The 8,194-nt window shown below is 37.7% G+C and overlaps 1 pseudogene; it reads right to left on the reverse strand.

Annotated features, from left to right (window-relative positions):
• Positions 1-315: 315 nt before the first annotated feature.
• On the reverse strand, positions 316-1,777 carry LOC126085324 (heterogeneous nuclear ribonucleoprotein K-like; annotated as a pseudogene).
• Positions 1,778-8,194: the final 6,417 nt, after the last annotated feature.

The raw sequence follows: 8,194 nt of genomic DNA on the forward strand, positions 1-8,194 counted from the left end.
ATGGGGGGATTTTTTTTTAAACCACCAACAATGAACAAAAAATAAAATTCACTCACTCTGCTGCTGTTTCAAAATTTCAATGTTAGTTTTTGCACACCCTCCCCCCACCCTGTTTATAAGGAACTAAAACATTACATCTGGTGAACAGCAAAAATTTCACTACACCTCAAATGCAGAACACCTAGGAAGCAGAGGAATGTTGGCTTTTTAAACGGAAGCAGATTAAAAAAAAAAAAAAAAAAGATGCAGGACTCCTTTAGTTCTTCACTAGTCTTAGAGAAAGTTTCCAGAATACTGCTTTACACTATAAAAAAGAAAAAATATCTTGCATTAGAATCCTTCAACATCTGCATACTGCTTCACACGGTTCTGCAGCAGACACTGTGCATTCTGTGTCTGGTCCTGTGTTCCTGTGATGGTAATGATCCGATCTTCGGATCCTTCTAAAGGTTCATCAATTTTGATTGAAGCTCCAGACTCATGACGGATTTGTTTAATCCGCTGACCACCTTTGCCAATAATAGATTCAGCCAAATCTTTGGGAATAGTTACTTGTGTGGTAATGATAGGTCCACCAAGATCACCATGTGAGCCATGACCCCCTGCATAGGAATAATCATATCCGGAGCCACCGTGTGGTTCATAAGCCATCTGCCACTCTGATGGTCACCATGTATCTGTTGCAGAATCCCAAGTTTCATCAGCACTGAAACCAACCATGCCATGGTAACGGTCTCCAGGTCTCCCTCTTCTGTCATAAGCCATTAGATCTCCTCCTCTAGGTGGTGGTGGTGGAGGAAGAGGAAGATTCCGAGCTCTGCTACCACCCCGGCCACCTCGTCCAGGAGGAGGAGGAGGAGGTCCTAGATGAGGGCTCATGTCGTCATAACCTCTTCTAGAAGGAGGCATGGGACGTCCACTCCGACCAGGAGCCATTCTGTCAAAACCACCTCTTCCCAGCATAGGGAATCCCACGGGATGTCCACGCCGGTCATCAAACATCATTGTAAAGCCACCATAATTATAGGTTTCATCTTAAAGATTGGCATCATAAGGCTGTGCACGTCCTTTGATGGGCAACTCAGATATAAGATCATGGATGATTTTTATGCACTCTACGACCCTATCTGGCTTTCCTCCAATAAGAACGACTCTGTCAGTGGAAAGAGGACAGCATTCCTGGAAAAGCTTGATTGTTGTCTGAGTGTTCTCTCGGAGTTCTTTGATTTTAGCATCTTTGACCCCAATAATTCCTCCCGCCAGACTCTGATGAATCAACAGTCTCAACTCGCAGTCAAACTCTCTTCCTTTATAGTGTTGGTAATTTAAGCATTCCACAGCATCAGATTCGAGCCGGAGCTGGCTGGTTGCAGTGGGTGATGGCAACTTCAGTCCCTCTTCCAAGGTAGGGATGGTTTTCTTCAGAATTTCTCCAATTGTTTCAATATCAGCACTGATACTCAACATGCGCTCGAGGCCACTGCTGTCTGGGACTGAAACACTGTCGTTGTACTCTGTACGAAAAGCCTTAATATTTTTGCCTCCTTTTCCAACCACTGCCCCAGCATTCTTGCTCTGAAGCAGAATGCGCAGCTCAACCATTTCATCAGGTTCCTAGATCTTTTAAACGCTTGTTCCTCTGCCATACCTTCTGCAGGGCGTTTACCCAATTCACCCTTGGTTTCAGTGTTGGGAAAGGTTTCCTCTGGCTGTTCAGTTTCCATTTTTTTGTACTAAACAGACACACCGATAGGCCGCGAACAAGCGGAGCACAGGCAAGACGTCGAGGTCTGTGCGGCAGAGAGGCAGAGGATAATGGCATCTGCGGTGCTTTCGCCTGCAGCGCCCTCTGGAAATTCTTAATACATCATGGCACTGAATTTAAAGTTGTTAAACTAGTTGTGCCGTGGAAATATTAAAGGATAAAATGCACACATTTACCCATCACTTTAAAGAAACCTGAGCTGAAAACTATAGATGATAGATTATGGGTTATACATGCTAGAAAGTTGAGGCAGAAATACAATCAAGACTAATATTGCAAAGAAAATGGCCTCATGTTAAATAAAATACTAGTGTTTTGTTGAATAAGTGCACAGATAAACGTTCTAAGCTAATCTAAATTGCTGAGGTCACTGTATAATTTTTATGATTCTCAGCCTTAACAGATTTTTTTTTTTTTTAGTAAACTATCTATAGCCAATTCAAAATATTTTGATAATTCTTCACCCATCTGTCAGTGTGGTGGCTTGTGTGTTGTTGTGATGCTGGAAGCTATGACACTAATGTTTCAAATATGAGTGGAGTCTCCCATCGTAGACAGGTTTCAGTGGAGTTTCTAGACTAAGACTGAAAAAAGAGGCCCAGTGATCTACTTCTTAAAATTACCCAATGAAATCCCTATGGATCACAAGAGAAAGTTGTCTAATACAGTGGTGAAAAAAAATCCTCCTACATTGGAAGACACTCTCAGTAGCCACAACGGTGGATTCTAACATGGCAATGACCATGAAGATGGTGCAAGACTGGGCAAGGTCTAGTGGCTATGAGTCTGAGCCAACTCCACAACAACTAACAAGGTTGTGAGCAAGAGAGATGAACCATGATAAAAAAGAAAAAACTGAGTTCACATGGCACAATTACAACTATCTTAAATAAAGCCCAATACTTAAATAATAAAAAAAAAATAAAAATAAGATTGAAAAAGTATTTTCACCAGTATTAACTTAATTGTGTACCTACATAAAGTGGAGGGTGACATTTTGAAGCTATTACATATCTCATCCTTATAGATTCCTGTGAAGCTAAGTTACTGGAGACCTAGAGCATTCTGGAGATTGAAGCCCCAACATTTTATCTTTGATAATACTAACCCTGATTTTTCCATTTGATTTCTTACTTGGCTAGTAAACTTTACATTTTGTGCACATAATACAAAACATATGCATGTTGTATGTGTGTGTGTATGTATACATGTATAATTTCTCCATTCTTCCAGAGCAGAGGTATTAGTCTGGCTATTTCTTATTGAAATAGATTTTTAAATGTAGAATAAGCTTAATCACAAGACCACAAGATACTCAAAGAAGCACTATTTCAAGCATAATTCAGGATTATTTGCAAAAGATTGTAAGATGTCAACTCAATAAAATAACACTGATTTTTAGATTATACTTCATAAAAATATTAGTAAAATTGCTAGTAAATCATACATTACATCCTGAAAAAGGAGGTGAGTGAGGTTATGAATAATTTGAAAAAATATATAAAATATGAAAATTAATATGCCATCAACATGTTTATTTTCTAATTAAAATGAGATCCGTTACTACTCCCCTAGAACTCAATTGAGTGGAAGATGAGAAAGACAGCCTAAGCCCCTTTTAATACAAGGACAACCACATTTTTGTTTCCTCATTCAGAATCAATCAAACGAAACACTAAATTAAGGTTCCCAATTTCTACCCATTTTATTCAGTGTACTTACTTATAGGACATAGTAGAACTGCTCCATAGGGTTTCCAAGGCTGTAACCTTTATGGAAGCAGACTGCCACATCTGTCTCCCTAAAAGAGGCTAATGGCTTCAAACCACCGAACTTTCACTTAACAGCTGAGTGTTTTAACCGTAGCACCACCAGGACTCCTTTTTCCAAATTACAGCACTAGATTAATATTACTTTCCTTAGTATTGTTTTTTCATTAAATTTTTAAGGAACCAAGAGTTTTCCAAAAGGCAAAAGACATAGGCATGAATGATTACATAAGTATGCATTATATCTCTTAATTTGTAATAAATTATTTTAAGTGTTAATAAAATTTCTGATGCTGCCACTTAATTCTAGGTATAGGTTTGGAATACATTTTTCTTTGAAATATAGAGCATATGCAGAGAAGTACACAAATCAGAAGTGAAATGTTCTATAAATTTTCACAGAGACAGCACGTCCATGTAATTTGCATTCAGATCAAGGATCATAACATTCAAATGATCCAGCACACTCTCTGTTCCCTGACAGTCCCTACCCCCTCAGGGGTAAACACTATGCTGACTTCTCATGCTATGAGTTCATGTTGCTAGCTTTTATAATATATGTAAATGGAAGCATGCAGTTTTAAAACCAAGTGTCTAGTTTTCTCTCACTCATTGTTTGAGATGGATCCATGTTGTTGTGTTTAATGGCGAATCATTAATTCTCAGTTCTGTGTAGTAGTCTAGTGCCTACTCTTGGGAGACATTTCCTTGTTTCCACCTTTTGGCAGCATAAGCATTTTGACTGCTTTTGTGCATAACTTTTTGGACAATTTATATAAGCTGAGTCTTGCAAAATACAAGCTGAGTCTTACAAGGCATACCAAGTTGCTTGATAAAAGACAATAAAGTATTCAGGATAAAAATGAACTCACTCATATATCTCTGTACTTTCTATCTTAGTATAATGATAAATAAAAGGAGCCCTGGTGACACAACGGTAAAGTGTTGGGCTACTATATGAAATGTAGGTGGTTTGAACCCATCAGCTACTCTGCAATAGAAAAGACCTGGTGTGCTGCTCCCTTAAAGATTACAGCCTAGGAAACTCTCGTATAGGGTTGCTGTGAGTTGGAATCAACTCTGTGGCACACAATAATAACAACATAATAAATAGTACATTTTGTGTATTTTAAACTGAAAATTATTTGTTATATTGAATTAGGCACCAATTCTTCAAATTTTATTTTTATGATTGTTAGCATAATATTATAGCAAGAGAAGCAGTATCTGAAAGAATTCAGAGCACATGGCATAACTTATTTAGACTAATTCAGGAGGTCTCAGATTTATCTAAGATCCCCTGACAAGGGCAGCCCACTTAGTGTCTTACCTCTTCAGAAAGAAATTTTCAAACATAGAGGCAATCATCTCAGGACAAGAATGGTGGGATTAACATGCATTCTCAGGAAGAAGAACATCAGGACACAAACAATTTTTTCTAGGAAGAAGGTGTATAACCAAATCATCTGGCGCCACTCACCTAGGGAGTAAAGCTGACTCCCCCACAGCCAAAAGTCCAACCTTTACATCTCAAAGGACTCCAAAGATAAAGCTGAATCAGACATTAATCCTCTGCCTTTCCTTTGTTCTCTGTGCATCAAAACCTCTAACTCCATACAGATAGCAAAGTGATTTGTGTTTTTACTTAGCACTGCCCAGTTCGAGCTGTAATATTCCTCAGTAAAATTCCTTTCACTCCTAACGCAATTTTCTCCTTTGACACATCTATGCCAAATATTCCTTGTCTTACATGAAATATTGATTATAAAAGATGATTTACTTTTTGAGTAAGTGAATTAATAAGACATTTCTGTGGATTTCCATTGTTTTATAATATTTTTAAATGTCTGTGTTAATTAAGCACCTAGAAGTTCATCTACAGCTGATCAACATGGAAAGTTATGCCTTCATTTCTACATTATTAAGGTCAGAAATAAAGGAAGCACACTAACATTAATGTATTCTCTCACTTTAGAGCTCATTCCAGATGAAATTCAAGAAATTAGTTTCATAATAAATAATGGATATGTTTGAGGGGAGAGGGAATTAAAGGCTGTGCACCTACCCAACCAGGTATAGGAATGAAATGGAGGTGATGACAATAATAGTGTCTGTCCACAGTCTAAAATACAGTTCAACTAAGCCTCTGTTATGTAAGTGGAAATACTTTTGCAGCATCTCACTTCAAAGGAAGAGTTGAAAGAACACACTGTACTTTAAGCATAATTAGATGAATTATGCTAGGAGATGTGTTACTTATTTATAAAATCATTAGGTTTTCCATTATTGAATAAAGGTTTCCTTTCACATTTCCCCCTCTTAAGCTTGTTAATATACACAATTTTTCAAGGTTATGAAAAGATTATTATTTGAATTAGCTTAAGTAGTGGAAAAAAAAGCTTAATTAGTCTTCTTTTTTAAAAAATGTGTGAGCTTGTTCAGGAAATTATCATTTGGTGAAATGGAAACTCATCATCCACTGTATACCTTAGGGAATGTGAGGGGTAATTCCTTTATGGTTATAATGAACTCAATATAAACCAGTGAAAAAAGTCTCTTTAAGCACTAATGTTTCATAATCAACTTGAAAAAAATAACATTTTCTTACAGAAGGATATCTGTATTAGGCAATTCAGATCTTTCTCTTTCACACACACACACACACACACACACACACACACACACACACACACATCTTTATAAACTCAGCACTTTATCCGAAGGCTGATTTTCGATATGCATTTGACTAATAGCCAAAAGATTGGTAGTTCAAACCAGCCCAGAGGCACCTCAGAAGACAGGCCTAGAGATCTGCTTCCAAAAGGTCGCAGCCTTGAAAATTCTATGGAGCAGTTCTACTCTGAACACATGGGGTCACCGTGAGTTGAAATGGACTGAACAGCAACTAACAACAACAATTTCTGCTTTTATCCATCCAGCCATTCCTTCTTTCGTTTTTAATAACATATTGACTGCTTACTTTATGAAAGTTATTTTATGTGCTGGGAGTACAAAGAAGAAAAAGACATGCTGATCTTAGACTCAAGGCTCAAAAATATCCATTTTAATAGTTTATTGAAAGTGATAGCTACATAATCAGATAGTTATAGTTTAATATCTAATGATACAGTGCAATGATAGGGCTATCAGCAAAATATTTCAGAACCAAGAAGATGGGCACATCATCAAGTTCTCTCTAGATGCAGTTCCTTTAAGCGAGTATTAGGTGGAAGGATGGTAGAGAGGTTAAAGGCACAGGTTTAGATATTAGAGAGCCTGGGCTCATAACCCATCTCTACCATTTACTCACTATATGACTGTCTTAGGATGGATTTTCTAGACAGCAAAACCAATACATATAGAGAGATTTGTTTCAAGGAAATGGCTCACACAATTGTGGAGGCTAAAAAGTCCCAAGTCCATGAGTCAGGTGGCAGGCTGGATGCTTCTCCTAAGTCATGTGGTTGCAGGGGCTGACAAACCCAAAATCTGCAAGTCAGGTGGCAGACTGCTGGCTCACAGGTTGCAAGGGCTGGAAAATCCAAAATGTGCGGGCCAGGCAGCAGGCTGAAGGCTTCTCATGTCCCAAGAACTGGAGGTCAGAAGATGATGAGATGAATGCAGGATCGTGAGAGAGAGAGAGCTTTGCCAAAACATTGGTTTATACCATTAATGCAGGCCACACTCCAAAGGAAACTCCTTGTCCAACTGATTGGGTGTGCACATAAGATCACAAAATGGGAGATGATACATAATGTCTGCGAAACCACTGAGAATGATAGCCTAGCCAAGTTAACACATAACATTAACCATTACAATGGTCTAATGAAAACTACTGAACTTCTCCAAATCTCTTTTTCTTCATTTGCAACAGTTGATGAGCTGAAGGCTTGCAGTGAGGATTAAAAGGTGTCAAGCATATAAAAAGGGTTTAGCAAATTAATAGATGCTATTGGCTATTTATAATCAGACAAACACTCTTTTAAACTCTTTACATCATTAATTCATATAATTCACTAAAAACATCAGCAAAATAGGAAGCTTGATTACCCTTATGTTGCAAATCAAAAAATAGAGGTGAAGAGTTATGTAAACTAGATCTTTTTTTTAAGTACAGTCTGAATTCATATCCTGTTTTTAAGTTACTTTCCATCACATCTTTTCTAAGACCTGTCGCATAATCAATGGACCTATTAATATTGGCAGTAGTAACAACAACAGCAATAACAATAAATGAGAAGGGAGTAGTTAGAATAAGGAATGGGGTAGTGAAATTGATGGCGAGATTCATTCCAAGCTGATGGGAGAATATGAGCAGAGGCATTTATATAAGGAAGATCAAGGTGTGAGAAAAAAGTAGGGCCACAAGTTTATGAAGTCTTTTATGGGAAATGTTAAGCAGTTAGGATTTACTGTGAGTGGCATAATGCTTTAAAGGGAAATGATATGGTTATATTAGCATTTTTAGAGAGAAAAGTCTGAAAACTGATAGAGGACACATCTGAGGAAAAAAAATAATGAAGCTGTCTTAGTTACCTAGTGCTGCTATAACAGGAATACCATGAGTGAATGGCTTTAACAAAAAAGAAATTTATTTTCTCACTGTCTAGGTGGATAGAAGTCCAAATCCGGGGCACTTGGTTTTAGGGGAAGGCTTTCA

This window comes from Elephas maximus, chromosome 11, assembly GCF_024166365.1.
Source record: "Elephas maximus indicus isolate mEleMax1 chromosome 11, mEleMax1 primary haplotype, whole genome shotgun sequence".
NCBI classification, from domain to species: domain Eukaryota; kingdom Metazoa; phylum Chordata; class Mammalia; order Proboscidea; family Elephantidae; genus Elephas; species Elephas maximus.